Genomic DNA, 15,215 nt, shown 5'->3' on the forward strand with positions numbered 1-15,215 from the left:
AACATTTTTTAGTGTAAATTTTAAAGTTCTAACGAAGTAATAGGTGTCTAATCGATTAAACCTATACACCATATGCTAGTACCAAAAATCACACACATTACTTATACCCTCCAAGTTCAAGAGTTTACAATTTTAAGCACTTATATGGCCTTGTGCTCATCCTGGTTTCATGAATATTTACGAGAATAAAACCTCTAAAATTCTTGATTAGAGCGGCACCAATCTTATATTCATATAGGTGGAATCTTTTGATAGATAATATTATCATTCCATTAAGAGTTTAAACTCACCCTCCTAATTCATTGTAAATAGCACTAAATCCTATACCTTAGTGCTACAATTGCTAAATAACTTGTTATTACCCATTAAACCTTGAAACTAGTGGTCTACTAGAATAAAGTTGGGTTCCCATCATTTAGCAATAATAGGTTTTAATCCCAATTTAGCAGTAGTCTCTTTGATTTTGTCCCTTGGTAAACCTTTAGTCAAAGGGTCTGCTAAATTTTCTTGAGATCTTACATAAGTGATGGTAATTACACCAGCATCTATTAGTTGCCTCACAAACTCATGTCTCAAACTTATATGTCTAGACTTTCCATTATAAACCTTATTATATGCTCGAGACATGGTTGATTCACTATTACAGAAGATTGAAATGGTTGTCGTCTGCTGTGGCCATAGCTTTATATCATATAACAAATTTCTTAACCATTCCGCTTCTTTACCTGCGGCTGATAAAGCTACAAACTCAGTCTTCATAGTAGAATGTGTAATACATGTTTGTTTCTTTGAGGCCTAACTTATTGCTCCACCACCTATGGTGAAAATCAATCCTGAAGTGAATTTGTTGTCACTAAGATTTATAATCCAACTTGCGTCGGAATAACCTTCTAAAACTGCGGTATAATCATTAATCACTATAATGTAATCCCAAGTTTATGGTTTTCTTGAGATAACCAATAACTTTTGTTATAGCTTTCCAATGTTGATTGCTATGCTTTCCTGTAAACCTTGATAATTTGTACACAGCAAATGCTATATCAGGTCTAGTACAATGCATTGCATACATTAAACTTCCTATAGCACTAGCATATTCTAATTGTGCTATAGGTCTTCCCATGTTTCCTTCTAATTTAAGATTAGGATCATACGGCGTATTGGATTCTTTAATTGTGAGATGATCAAACTTTTCCAATACCTTTTTGATATAATGAGATTGACTTAGAGTAAAGCCAACTTCATTCTTATGCACCTTTATGCCTAATATTGTATCAACTTCATTCAAATCCTTCATCTTGAATTTAGAAGTTAGATACTTCTTCGTTATACGAATTCCTTCTAAATTTGTTCCGATGATTAACATATCATCAACATATAAACAAATGATTACTCCATAATCTTTAGTAAATTTTGAGTAAATACATTTATCCGCACTATTATGTGAGAAGCCATTTGATAACACCACTGAATCAAACTTCTCATGCCATTGTTTAGGCGCTTGTTTTAGCCCATACAAAGACTTAATTAATTTGCAAACTTTCTTTTTATTTTCGGGTAGCACATAGCCTTTCGGTTGCTCTATATAAATTTCTTCATTAAGATATCCATTTAAAAAATCTATTTTAACATCCATTTGATGTATATGAAGCTCATGTATGGATGCTAATGCTATAAGAGCCCTAATAGAAGTCATTCTTGCCACAGGTGCGTAGGTATAAAAATAGTCTAGACCTTCTTGTTGTCTAAACTCTTGGCCACTAACCTTGCTTTAAAGGTTTGTAATGAACCATCGGTGTTATACTTTTTTCTAAATATCCACTTACAACCTATAGGCTTGATCCTGGAGGCAAATCAACCAAGACCCAAGTATTGTTAGATAATATTGAGTCCATTTCATCATTTATTGCTTCTTTCCAAAAAGCAGAATCCCTTGAAGCCATAGCCTCTTTGAATGTTTGAGGATCACCCTCTATGTTCATAACAATAGGAATATTGTTTGTTACAGAATTCCTAGTTCCTTCTACCAAAAAGGTGATAGCCTGAGAAGAAATAAAATCTGGACCCAAGTCCTTTTCTTTTCTTACTCTCAAGCTCTTTCTTTGTTCAATCAACTCTTTGTCGCTTAGACGTTTATTATTTTGATTATTTATTTCTTGTGAAATATTAGTATCATTTTGGGGATACTCTGAATTAGAAGTTGAATCATTGATAAATTTATTTTCAATAAATTCTACTTCTCTTGATTCAACAACTACATTAGACACTAAGTCTAATATTCTATATGCTTTAGAATTTTGAGCATATCCTATAAAAGTCCCTTTTATGGCTCTTGGCCCCAATTCGGTTCTCTTTTGATCAGGAACTCGATAAAAGGCTAAATACCCCCACACTTTAAGATAATTTAAATTAGGTTTCCTTCCTTTCCAAGTATCATAAGGCAATTTTGCATTTAGTAACATCGAATTAACCATATCCACTAAGGTACGGTTTTTCCTTTCCGCCAATCCATTTTGTTGCGGAGTATATGGAGCGGAAGATTCATGCACAATACCATGTAATTCACAAAAGTGATTAAATTCATTAGAAAAATATTCTCCACCTCGATCAATACGAAGAACTTTTATTTTCTTATTATGCATATTTTTTACTTCCATTTTATATTTCTTAAACATTTCAAAAGCTTCATCTTTATTTCTAAGCAATACACATAAGTAAATCTAGAACAATAATCAATAAAAGTTATAAAATATCTTTTTCCTCCTCTAGTAATATTGCCATTTAGTTCACAAATATCACTATGAATCAACTCCAATAAATGTGTATTTCTTTCAAATTTAGGAAAAGGTTTCTTAGTAATTTTGGATTGTATGCAAATATCACATTTCTTATTAAAATCTTTGTTACTAAGATCAATATAGTTATTCTTTTTCATATATTCAATTGATTTATAATTTAAGTGTGCTAATCTACTATGCCATAAATCACAAGAATCAACAACATACAATAAAACATTCACTTTATTAATACTAAGTTTAAACATGCCTTTAGTACAATATCCTTTTCCTACGAATACATCATTCCTAAGCAAGATCACTTTATCGGATTCCATTACAACTTTGAATCTTTTTTTACACAAGAGACTAATAGAAACTAAATTTTTTCTCAAATATGAAACATGAAGTACATTTATTAAACTTAATTTCTTTCCAGATGTAAAATTCAATTCCACAGCTCCTTGACCACAAACTTTGGCTGAGTTGTCATTGCGCATTAAGACCTCTCTATATTTCACTTCTTCATATGTTTTGAATTGGTTGCGATAATTGCAAACGTGAATAGTAGCCCCTGAATCTAACCACCATTCAGGTTATTTTCCTTGTGTTGCTATGTTAACTTCTGTAACCATGCCAATATGCATGTTTTGTACTTTTTCTGCAACCATAGCAATTAGATCATTCTCTTCCACTAAGTTTGTCTTTGGTGCTTCCTTTTTCAGAAGTCTACATTCTTTGATATAGTGTCCTTTCTTGTGACAATGATAACACTCTCTTTGTCTCTTCTTATCTTGCTTTGAATCTTTAGAGAACTTTTTTTTCTTCTTATTGGTGTTGTTTTCACCAATATGATTCACTTTAGAACTTTGAGAAAGATACACAGCATCACGTTTTTGAGTTTCCTCCTCTATACATATATGCCTTAGTAATTTCTCAATTGTGAAGTCCTCACCAAGATGTAAAAGTTTCTTCCTATAACCATTCCAAGATGAAGGCAATTTTGAAATAATTGCTCCAACTTGTAATGATTCAGGGATCACCACTTGTAGATCACGAAGTCTACTTACAAGGATTTGTAATTCATGAATTTGATCCATGACAGGCATAGTATCATTCATAATGAATTCAAAATATTTCATCATAATAAAATTATCTGTTCCTTGTTGTTCGGTATTCTACTTTTCTTCCAAAGATTTCCAAATCTCTAATGGTGATTGAATTGACATGTAGAGATCATAGAGTCGGTCGAATAAAGTATTGAGAATATGACCTCGACATGCAAAAGTATATTCATCACGTTTCTTCTTCAATTGAACAATCTTTTCTTTCTCTTCCGGTGTGGAATTTTCAGCGGCATCGACAATTGGTGTAGTCTTTGGGTCAATCACATATGCAAGATTGAGAACTGAAAGAAGAAATATCATCTTGTCTTTCCAACAGTTGAAGTTCGTTCCATCAAAGTGATCTAATTTGACGAACTCTTGATTCATGACCTTGAACGTAGTGTTTTGATCTTGTGCCATCTTCAAGAAATATCTCTCTAAAATTGTTGGGTATATTAGTATGAGAAGATGAGAAAATCTTATATTTGTGTAGTAGTTTCAAGGCACGATTAGATCGCTTTCTTTAGAGAGATATTTATCCCCACACTTAGTTGCTATATGGTTGATGACAATACTCTCCCAGGATACAATGAAACCTAAGAATTTCTTAATTAGCAATAGTAAGAAATTCTCAACTCTCTTGAACAAAAAAAAATCTCTTAATAGTTGATTAAAATGTACATTTAGTACTTGTATTTCTGAAATAGTGAACAAGGACTTATTTATACATATTGCACGTAGCAATTATGATTAGTTACGTATACAAATAGTTGTGTCTTTTCTATTGCCAATAGATACAATGTTTTGAATATACACAATTCTTAAAGAGTTGTGTCCCTTTAGCCAATAGACACAATATTTTGAACATATACAATCCTTAAAAGATTGTGTCCCTTCAACCAAATGGTACTAAACGGTTAGTAACCGTTTATTAATATTAATAATAATATAAATAATATTAATAATATTAATTAATCAAATTTGTAAATACCTTTCAAAAGGTCTTTCACACCTCCAATATCTCTAGGTAAGTGTGTAATTAGTTTATAGTAATTAAATTTACACTAATTTATCTAAGTTTCATAGTTATAATTTACACTAATTAAAATGTGACATATGTTAAATTTAGAATAACTAGTCTAGAGTAGTTACCTAATTTTATTTCTAATTAAAACATAAAATTTTCATTTTTATTTATAAATTATAGGTTGTGAAATTATGATATATGGTTAATTAGCTTTGTTTAGAGTAATTAGGATTTAAATTATATTAGAATTTAAGTTAGTTTATAGGATAATTAGTTAGATAAATTAATTTAAGATTTATTTTAGGGTTGAAGTTAAACTAATTTAAACTTGAATTTAGGTAAATTAAGTTATCTTTAGTATTTATTAGAATTTTGGGATTAAATTAATTAATTTTGCAAATGTTATTATTTTTTATTGTTAATTTTATATTTTATCAACTTTACTTTTACAAATATTGAGAGGATATCTGGTGATTCTTGTATTACCACCAACGACATGGTGAGTGTCTTGACCATACTCGAGGCTAGTTGATGATATCCCCAATGATCAGGGGTCGTTTTTGCAAAGAGCATAATTGACACCTAGGCTCTTTTAAGAGGGTCAGGTAGTCGATCAAAAAGACCAAAAGTGACATTAGTAAAAGGAGTAAATTTGAAAGGACGCATAAAGATTCTTTTTGAACAAAAGAATCTTTTGTGCGAGCTTTATAAAATTGGTCGAGACACCTATAAAAATGTTCCTTTTTATTTTTTTCCTGTACCTCTAAGGCGTCATTAAAAACCTATCTAACCATCTTAAAGTGCCACTTAACCTTATAGTACTTCTTAAATCTAACAATCTCGAGCGCATGTGTACCTTTAGTTTTCTTTGATGCCACTATAGTTTGCATAGATAGGAGGACCAAATTAGAAAAAACTTGTTCAATTGAAGTACTGTGTGGGATGAATAATAGGTCAACCACCACTTGTGGAAAGAAGGTGTTGATAAAAAAACAATAAGTGATGACGAGGCTATGATACTACTCATTCATCTTTTGGTGGTTTAAGTCCAAAACTTGGTCAAGCTCTTCTAAACTTGAGACCTCATAATAAATTATTTGTACTGTGGGGTCGAGCGATAATGGAGCAGAAAGTGATTATGCTAGACCAAATTGACGAGCCACATATTGTGAAGAATAAGTCACTAATTTCTTTTTCAAGGCTATAGTCGATTCATGAGGAAGTCCAACTGGGAGAATTTGAGGAATTAAGGTTCGAGACCACAAGTAATCGACTATGGATTCGCTCTCAGATTTGGAACTAATGAAAGAATGAAGGTATTCGATAATACTTTGACGATAAGTGAAGGGATTTAGATAATAAGAAGTGTTGTTATCAGATTTAATGTCAAAAAGCAGAGTGATGAAATAGCAAAAGGCATCAATGGCTAACATATTTTCTGGCTTCGACCACAAGAGAAAGTCGAATACCATCAATAGAGGTACTAGGAATACTCAAAGAAGAGGCTGTGAGTCGAGGTTCGAGTAACCAGAGATTAACCACCCAAAGTAAACCAAAGGGATTGAGTCAAAATTAATGTCAAAAGAATCCCCAAGTCAGGTAGTATGCCATGATACACACTCTCCATCGGGAGGCATACTGGTCAAAAATGAAATTTCCATTAATGTGAGACCATCATCCCATATGAAAAATGAAAGTTATTGCTGGCAGGAAACCAAAAGTATAGACTCGCACCTAGAAGGGGAGCGAGGTAGGATAAGTCGAAGGTAGATAATTTTAAGGCAGAAGTAATGCCTACTGATTTTCAAATAAATTTATAAACCGGAGCTAGTCGAGACATCCAAATCGAAAGAGAGAGCTAGATTCCTTGGGAGGGGCAGTTCTAAACTTCTAAAGACTCGACTAGCAAAGTAAAAGGTTTTAACATTTTTGCAAAAGCTCAGAGCCAGGTAATCAAGAGGAGAAGGGAAGAAAGATGAAATTGATTATACTTATTCTAAAGTGAATAATTGCCCTAGAAATGAATATAAAATGCTATTCACTTTGAAAGGTAAAAATACCTGGCTACGTCAAAGCTCAATGGTTTCAATGTTTACGTTAGTGGCTCTTAATGTACCATTATCATTATAAAATTGTGCCACATCATCCACTAGAGGGGGAGGCCCTATAATCTAAACACCATCATCCCTTTTTTCTTGTGGCTGAGGTAGGTTTTGAGTTGCGGTTACCATATTGGGAGTAAAAGTAATTGTGGGGCAGTAATGGTGGTGGTAACAGTAGCAAGAATAGAAGAAGACGAAGCTACCACAACAACCAAAGTAATAGTTGCAGTTGCAGCAACTGTGACAGAAGTGGAAGAAACGGCAGTAATGGTAGGGGAGACATTCGTCTAGTGAGCAGCTTGAGAATCTACGGAAAAAGTTGAACAAAATTGAGAACATTTTGGAGGAAAGTTTTTCAATGCTTATCAATGGGGAAGATAATGGAATGATTATTTTAAAAGTCTTTCATATGAATAAAAGCACATTAAAGCCCATAAGAGACGTTGTGTCTTACCAGAAAATCGCACGCGTCGTTTTTCATCTGTGTAACTCTCTTTTCAAATTCAGAATTTGAAAAGAAGTCATGTGGTAAGTAGGGGTGGCAACGGGGCGGGTAGGGGCGGGTTTTTGCTCTACCCGACCCCGCCCCACCGTACAACAATCTGCATAGAACCCGCCCTACTTCAACCCGCGGGTAGTAAAACGTTAAACCCTAACCCGTCCTTGCGGGTACTTGCCCCGCCCCTACCCGCCCCTATAATTATTAAAATCTAATAAATAAAATTAAATTTTAAATTTTATATAACTATCATCACATACATAACATAAATTAAAGAAAAAATTTAAATATGATACAATATTATTAATCATTTACTAATTATTTTACATATATTATACATATTATATATTAAAATTATATATATATATATATATATATATATATATATATATATATATATATATATATATATATATATATATATAGCGAGGTGGGTATTACCTAAACACGGCTTCGCCCCGCCCTCCCAAAAACCCGCACCGCTAAAAATCCGCCCCAGTGCGGGGCGGGTAATTACCCGCCTCGAGCGGGTAGGGGCAGGGTGGGTACCCGCGGGTTCGGGTGGTATTGCCATCCCTAGTGATAAGCACGTGCTACTTTTGAAATGTTAAAGTTTTGAGGGACAATTTGTTAGTACAAAAAGTTCGACAAAAATAATACTTTCGACCAAAGCACGATAGATTGACAAATGATGTGGTTGATTAGTAGGATATAAGACTCAACAAAGGAGTTTGAGTTGAAACAACAAGGATATGAAAAACATGTGAAAAATAAGTACCTTTGATAGAGGAGAACATAAAGATGATTATTTGGTGATCAAGATGCAATAAGAACTTGAGTGATTAAGCTTGGAGAGTAAGTCAAGCCATGAATGTGGAGAAACGATATCCACTCGCATTACTTGAATTCACGTTTATAAATACAGGAGTAAAAAAGGTTCAAGGAAACTTCAATTTTTAACATCTCAAACTACACTTAAATTCTCTAAAAATTTCAAAGTCACGCTGTCGTTAAAGGAAGTTATAGAATACAAGTGCATATAAATGTTAAAGTCATCAATTTATTTTATTTATCTTTTTTGTTTATTACTTTAGTTTGTTTGCTTACTTAAATTATAAGTTTTGTTAATTATTTTGTTCTAAATAATTTCTTTTAAATCATTAAGTTCATTTGTTATAATCATTCCTTTTTAAGTTACATTCAATTATATCATTTCATTTTAAATTTGTTTGAATGTCATATATAAACTTCGTTTTTGTAAGTCAGTTTTAATACTAAATTAATAAATTTTGGGTCGAGCTTACTCTTTAGAAGAATCATATCTACTCTTCAAATTAAAATCTTTTGATACAAACTTGACTGAAATCTATAGTCGAGGTTCAAACAAAAATCAACGGTAATAAGTAAAATTTTAGATTTGAGAAGTTCCAAGGATTAGTCAATTCTTAAGCGATGGAAGTGAAAGGAATCTAAACTTCTAAGACACGGATACTAATTAAACATTGAAAAATAGGAAAAGATTATGTGAACGCGATCTCAGAACTCACAATTCAGAAGTGGAGCAATAAGTGTCCTTCCCGGATCATTCAGTTAATCTATAGAAAGATGTAAGATTTGAACAGGTGCAAATTAACTAAAAAGAAATTTCAACATATAGAGAAATAAGAGAATTGACCATATACTGATATATACATGCAGCTTTTGGAAAAAGAAACTTCTAATGGAGCCATGTCACCAAATGAGGTGCACTATTACTAAGGAGGCAAATAATGCGTTGTTAGTTCTCAACAACGACCATTCGAATTCATCATCATTGCAAAGACGGAAAGTATAACAAAGAAACGAGTAGTGCTTCTATAACTCCAGATCTTTAGGACTAACTAGAGGAGACTCCTGAAAAGGGAATTACGCGGGCGGCATTTTCATGAATTTTTAGATGTCACTTCTAAGGCAATGCTCATGAAGTTGATTTTGACACCATTCATTATCATATCAAAATCCAACTGAGAAATATTTTTATTTTAATTTTAATTAGCATTTTGCTATTGAATATTCTAACAGTATATAATTATTATTATTGTACGCGTTACAAATGAGAGTTGTGTACAAATTTTCTTTCTTCAAATATCTTAATTACTAACTATTATACTATAATTAATACAATCACTCCTCAAAAGATTGTTCACCGCCGTGATCATCTTCTACATTTATTTCTTCACTCTTCAGAATTTCTTGGAACAATCAGCTATTGAGGTTAAAATATTATTAGGCCAGTTTGGATAAAGAGTTTAATTAAATTTTTTTAAAAAAATAGTTTAAACAATAAATAGTTATATTAAAAGTAACTTATAAATAAATTATTTTATATTTGAATTTTTAGTTCTAAAAGTGTTTATTTTATAGAAATGTGGTAAAAAGTAGTAGTATTATAAAAAAAGTCATTTTTTTTAACTCTTCTATAAATTTTTAAATAGTTTCTTAGAAAGCCGCAATTTAATTTTAAAAATTGTACCAAACATTAATACTACTACTTTTTATAAGTAAAAAACTCAAAAAAATTACTTTTTTGAAACTTCCAAAAACAGGCCCTTAGTATGGATTGGATTAGCTACTACTACTCCTCTAGTTAGTTACCTGGCATTCATTTGGTGCATTAGAAACTTTCAATATAATAGAATTGAATTAAATTAATAAAATTATATTATTAAATTAAATTTAAGTGTTTGAAATGGTTATCAAATAAATTAAAATTTTGTAATGGACAATTTTTTTTTTTAACATAATATCATAATTAAATAATAAATATACTTATTCATTAAATTATATAAAATAACTAAAAAGATTATATTTTTAATTAAAATTTGTTCACCTCTTTTTAAAAAAATAAAATTTGGCTTTGACTAATGACTAAGTTAACCTCTTCAAAAAAAAAAAAAAAAAAAGGAAAGAACAAAACCAACTATAAACATAAATCCTAGTTATTTTGCAAGTCCATTAAATTAAAAACATCATCAGGAAAATACTTTGTTAAGTTTAAAGAAAATTAATAATAATTTGATGATAATAAACATTAGTAGTTTGGATTGAAAGCCTAAAAATATGTGTAATGTATATAATTTTTGTGCAGAGCAAGTTTAATGAAATTGCAACCGATTAGACCCAATTGCAAACCATCCCTTTTCATGTGGCTCATGATAAACGTTGCTAATCAAGGAGGGAAGTAACCTTGAAAGAAACACAAGAAAAATCATATTAGAATTCCTTCAAAATGAAAAAGGTGATCACTAAGTCTAAGCATCAAAGAGAAAAAAGAAAGAAAAGTCACATGATGGTGCCAAAAGGAAAAATAAAATCAAAGGCAGAAGAAAAATCAGCATAGCAATCCCATTCTTATGCAAATACTCTAGTTTGTTGAAGCCACACTTTTTACTGTTGATCATTTTTGGGTAAGAAGAAGCAAATTAAGATTGTTTTTATCTGTTGTAAATCAAAGGTCATAATTAAAATTTGGAGCCAAAAAATGAATCAATGATTCAGATTTTTGAAGCCAAAGAAAAAAAAAGAAAGAGAATCAATTAGGTAACGATTCAAGCCAACTCTACAAGGCATGAATCCATGGGCGGAGTCACATATAACAAAAGGGGGGCAATGACCCCTCACAAACTTCAAATTTTCTTTATAAATTGTGTATAAATTTTATTTTAGCCCCCCTTAAAAATTTTATTTTACTCTTTTTCTATTACAAGATTAATTTTTGGCCTCTCCCTCAACTTCAACCTAGCTTCGCTCCTGCATGAATCACTACTGATGTCCCATCTCTCCTTTGCATCTCTGCTCTAAATTTTGGAAAAGAAGAACAAAGTCAAAAGTATTCAACCAAGCTTAAGTTTTGGAAGCTTTACTCCTATTTAAAAAGGTAAATGGCAAGAAATTGAAGCAAGGAGAGTGAGCATATTGTTTAGGTCTTCATAGCTTTAGAGCTAACCTTCTTCTCCTTCATGAATTTACATTGAATTTTATATTATTCAATTTTATCCTTCTTTGTTTTTAAATCAATAAAAAAGGCAAATATGTGAGGTATTAAAAAAAGGCATTGAGAGAAAAGGCAAAGAGAGTAATCATGGAAAAAAGCCAAAAAATTATCTCAATTTCTTTATATGTATTTCTGTTTTTGTATTCTTGATCCTAAGAGAACTTCTTTACTAAGTTGAGTGAGTAGTTAGTGGTTAAGAGTCTAGGAGTGAACCAAGCCAAATCAAGATTAGGTAGAAGTTTGGTTTGTCCCTAATAAGATTGGACAGAATCCTTGAAAATTAGTGTTTATAATTTTTAAGAAAGATAGTGAAAATTCCATCACATTTGTGGTAGAGATTTTATATAGGTCACATTATACATGATGGTTAAACTAGGATACATGGTTGTGTCATTTACTCTTCTCTACTCTAATTTTGTTTTTATTCGATATGAGATAAAATAAAATTGTCTCCTACATAATCAATTTTACAGACATCACAGCAACTCAGTGTATTCAAACATAATGTGTTTGCTCTATTACTAATCAATCGTCAAGAGACAAAACAAAATTGTCTCCTACATAACCATCATTGCAAACTCAACAACAACTCTTACTTAAATTCAGTTTGAAGTTAAAGTGTTCAAGTTTAAAATAGGTCATATATTCAACCATCTTCTCTAGATCATTGAGAACCTTCAATTAGTATCAAGAGTCCAATCTCAAGAAATCAAGCTTCACAGTTTGGAGTAAAGATCCAATAGCCAATAACATGGGTGAAATATTGTGGCGTACATACTCACTGAGGATCAGTCCAACAACAGACCTCCCTACTTCAATGACAAGAATTACACTTATTGGAAGGAAAGAATGCGGATATTTATGCAGTCCGTTGATTACAATATTTAAAAGATCATTATGAGCGGTCCGCAAGTTCCAACAAAGACAAGCGTGTAATGACCAAATTTTTCGACACAAAATCAACTCCAATTTAAGGGTTAGGGTTCGAAATTCCAACAGTCACAAGAACATGCATTCATAGCTTGAATTTCACCAAAATTCATCAAAATTTCACCAAATTTTCACAAAGAATTAATCATATATGCAACCAATTTTCAGCACAGCCAAATCATACAACATTTACACAACTCAAACACAATTAATCAAGATTAATTTCATCAAACCCTACCTTGATTTACTGCCTCAAATTCGGTTATGCTTCTAGGTGTTCTTAGAGAACTTTTTCCTCCTAAATCTCATCAAGAACAATTTTAAATACAAAAACCTTCAACTGACCAAACCTTCATATGAATGTTAAGATGAGATTCTTCACCTTAGCTTTGTTGGAAATTGAAGTTTCTTGCCCCTCAAGTCAAGCTAAGCATGATTCCTAAGAAAGAACATCAAGAAAATACATGTTTATGTATGTCTTCCTTGAAACCAAAATAAAAGGGAGAAGGAATAGCCATCTCACCTTAATTCCAACCTTGATTAGTCATATGATTGTGGAGATAAAGAAGAGAGGATTATTTTGGTCAAATTAGAAATATGATTTGAGTTTTAGTTCATAAGAAATCAAGATTTGAAGATTAGGAACCAAGAACTTTTCTCTCTTTTCTCTCTTGAAGATTTTTGGCCACAATGAGGAAATGAGGAAGCCTTGGAGGTCTTGGGAGTGTAAGGTGAGTTGTGATTGGCTGCCTTGGAGGTGGATTAAAATAATATTAAAATATCTCAGGTATATAATTACTAAAACTAAATGTATCAGAACACAAGTAAAAACACATATAGAGATTCTTTTCTGAGCTACTATCATAAATGACACTAGTAACATGTTTAATATCAGAATAGAACATATATGATGATGCATTAGCATTGCTAAAGTCATCAGAGAGAGCTGGTGTTAATCTGCACCAGTAAACTGTGAACCCGGTTAAATCGATCTCCTATTTTTAACTAAAACAGATAAAATAATATTATAATATTATTCAAGTATCTCTAATATTAATATAATAATAATATTATATTACTATTTCTCTTCTCTCATGAATCAAGTCTGGCTCGTCAAACTGAGACTAATTACAGAAACCAGAATCAAAACTCTTAACCGATACAACTCAAAACTAGGTTCTTCGTGACTGTGTCGTCAAACTTATCTCAAAAGAGGTTCTTGCTTAGTGATGACATAATAATGTTGAATATCGAGGTGCTTGATAATATAGTAGAGGTGCTTCCTTTACTAATCTTCTAGAAAATCCATTTTGTCAAAAACTAGGTCGTTACATTCTACCTTCCTTAAAGAAAATTTTGCCCTCAAAATTTCAGCCACGTGCAAGAATCCATCTTCAAGCGATCTATTTCCTTTAAGACATCCTGACAAAGAGATCGGTCCGTGCCTTACAGTATCCAAATCTCACATAGCCTTAGCCATGAAGATCATAACAGTTATGAAGATAGATATGTCTCATAATCGATTCGTCGTTCGAAACTCGATTAAACTATGCCTATTCACAGTCATTGAGGTCTTATCCGCACCAAACAATCAACATTAAGGTGATCAGTCTTAATATCTCAAGTTAAGCACGAACATCCCCAAAATGAGCACTCATAGACATTCATGCTAAATGTATCTTAAAGATACCCTAACAGCATGAGACACATAAGTAGAGTATGCAGAAAAGCATAGTCAGTCCACTCCCCAAGCTCTACTGGGAATGACCTGCTCTGATACCAAATTGTAACGACCCAATTTTTCAACACAAAATCAACTCCAATTTTAGGGTTAGGGTTCGAAATTCCAGCAGCCACAAAAACATGCATTCATAGCTTGAATTTCACCGAAATTCATCAAAATTTCACCAAATTTTTACCAATAATTAATCATATATGCAACTAATTTTCAGCACAGCCAAATCATACAACATTCACACAACTCAAATATAATTAATCAAGATTAATTTCACCAAATCCTACTTTGATTTGCTACCTCAAATTCGGTTATGCTTCTAGGTGTTCTTAGAGCACTTTTTTCTCTTAAATCACATCATGAACAATTTTAAATACAAAAACCTTCAACTAACTGAACCTTCATATGAATATTAGGATGGGATTTCTCACCTTAACTTTACTGAAAATTGAAGTTTCTTGTCCCTCAAGTCAAGCAAAGCATGATTCCTAAGGAAGAACATCAAGAAAATACATGTTTATGCATGTCTTCCTTGAAACTGAAACAAAAGAGAGAAGAAACAACTATCTCACCTTAATTCTAGCCTTGATTAGTCATATGATTATGAAGAAAAAGAAGAGATGATAATTTTGGTCAAATTAAAATTTTGATTTGAGTTTTAGTTCAGAAGAAATCAAGCTTTGAAAGATTAGGAACCAAGAACTTTTTCCTCTTTTTTCTCTTGAATATTTTTGGCTGCAATGAGAAAATGAGGCAGCCTTGGAGGTCTTGGGGGTGTAGGGTGGGTTGTGATTGGCTGCTTTGGAGGTGGATTAAAATAATATTAAAATATCTCAAGTGTATAATTACTAAAACTAGATGTATCGAAACACAAGTAAAAACACATCTAGAGATTATTTTCTGAGCTACTAGCATAAATGATACTAGTAACATGTTTAATATGAAAATAGAACATATATGATGATGCATTAGCATAGCTAAAGTCATCAAAGAGTGCTGGTGTTAATTTGCA

The sequence above is a fragment of the Arachis hypogaea genome, chromosome 18 (genome assembly GCF_003086295.3).
Source record: "Arachis hypogaea cultivar Tifrunner chromosome 18, arahy.Tifrunner.gnm2.J5K5, whole genome shotgun sequence".
In the NCBI taxonomy this organism is placed as follows: Eukaryota; Viridiplantae; Streptophyta; class Magnoliopsida; order Fabales; family Fabaceae; genus Arachis; species Arachis hypogaea.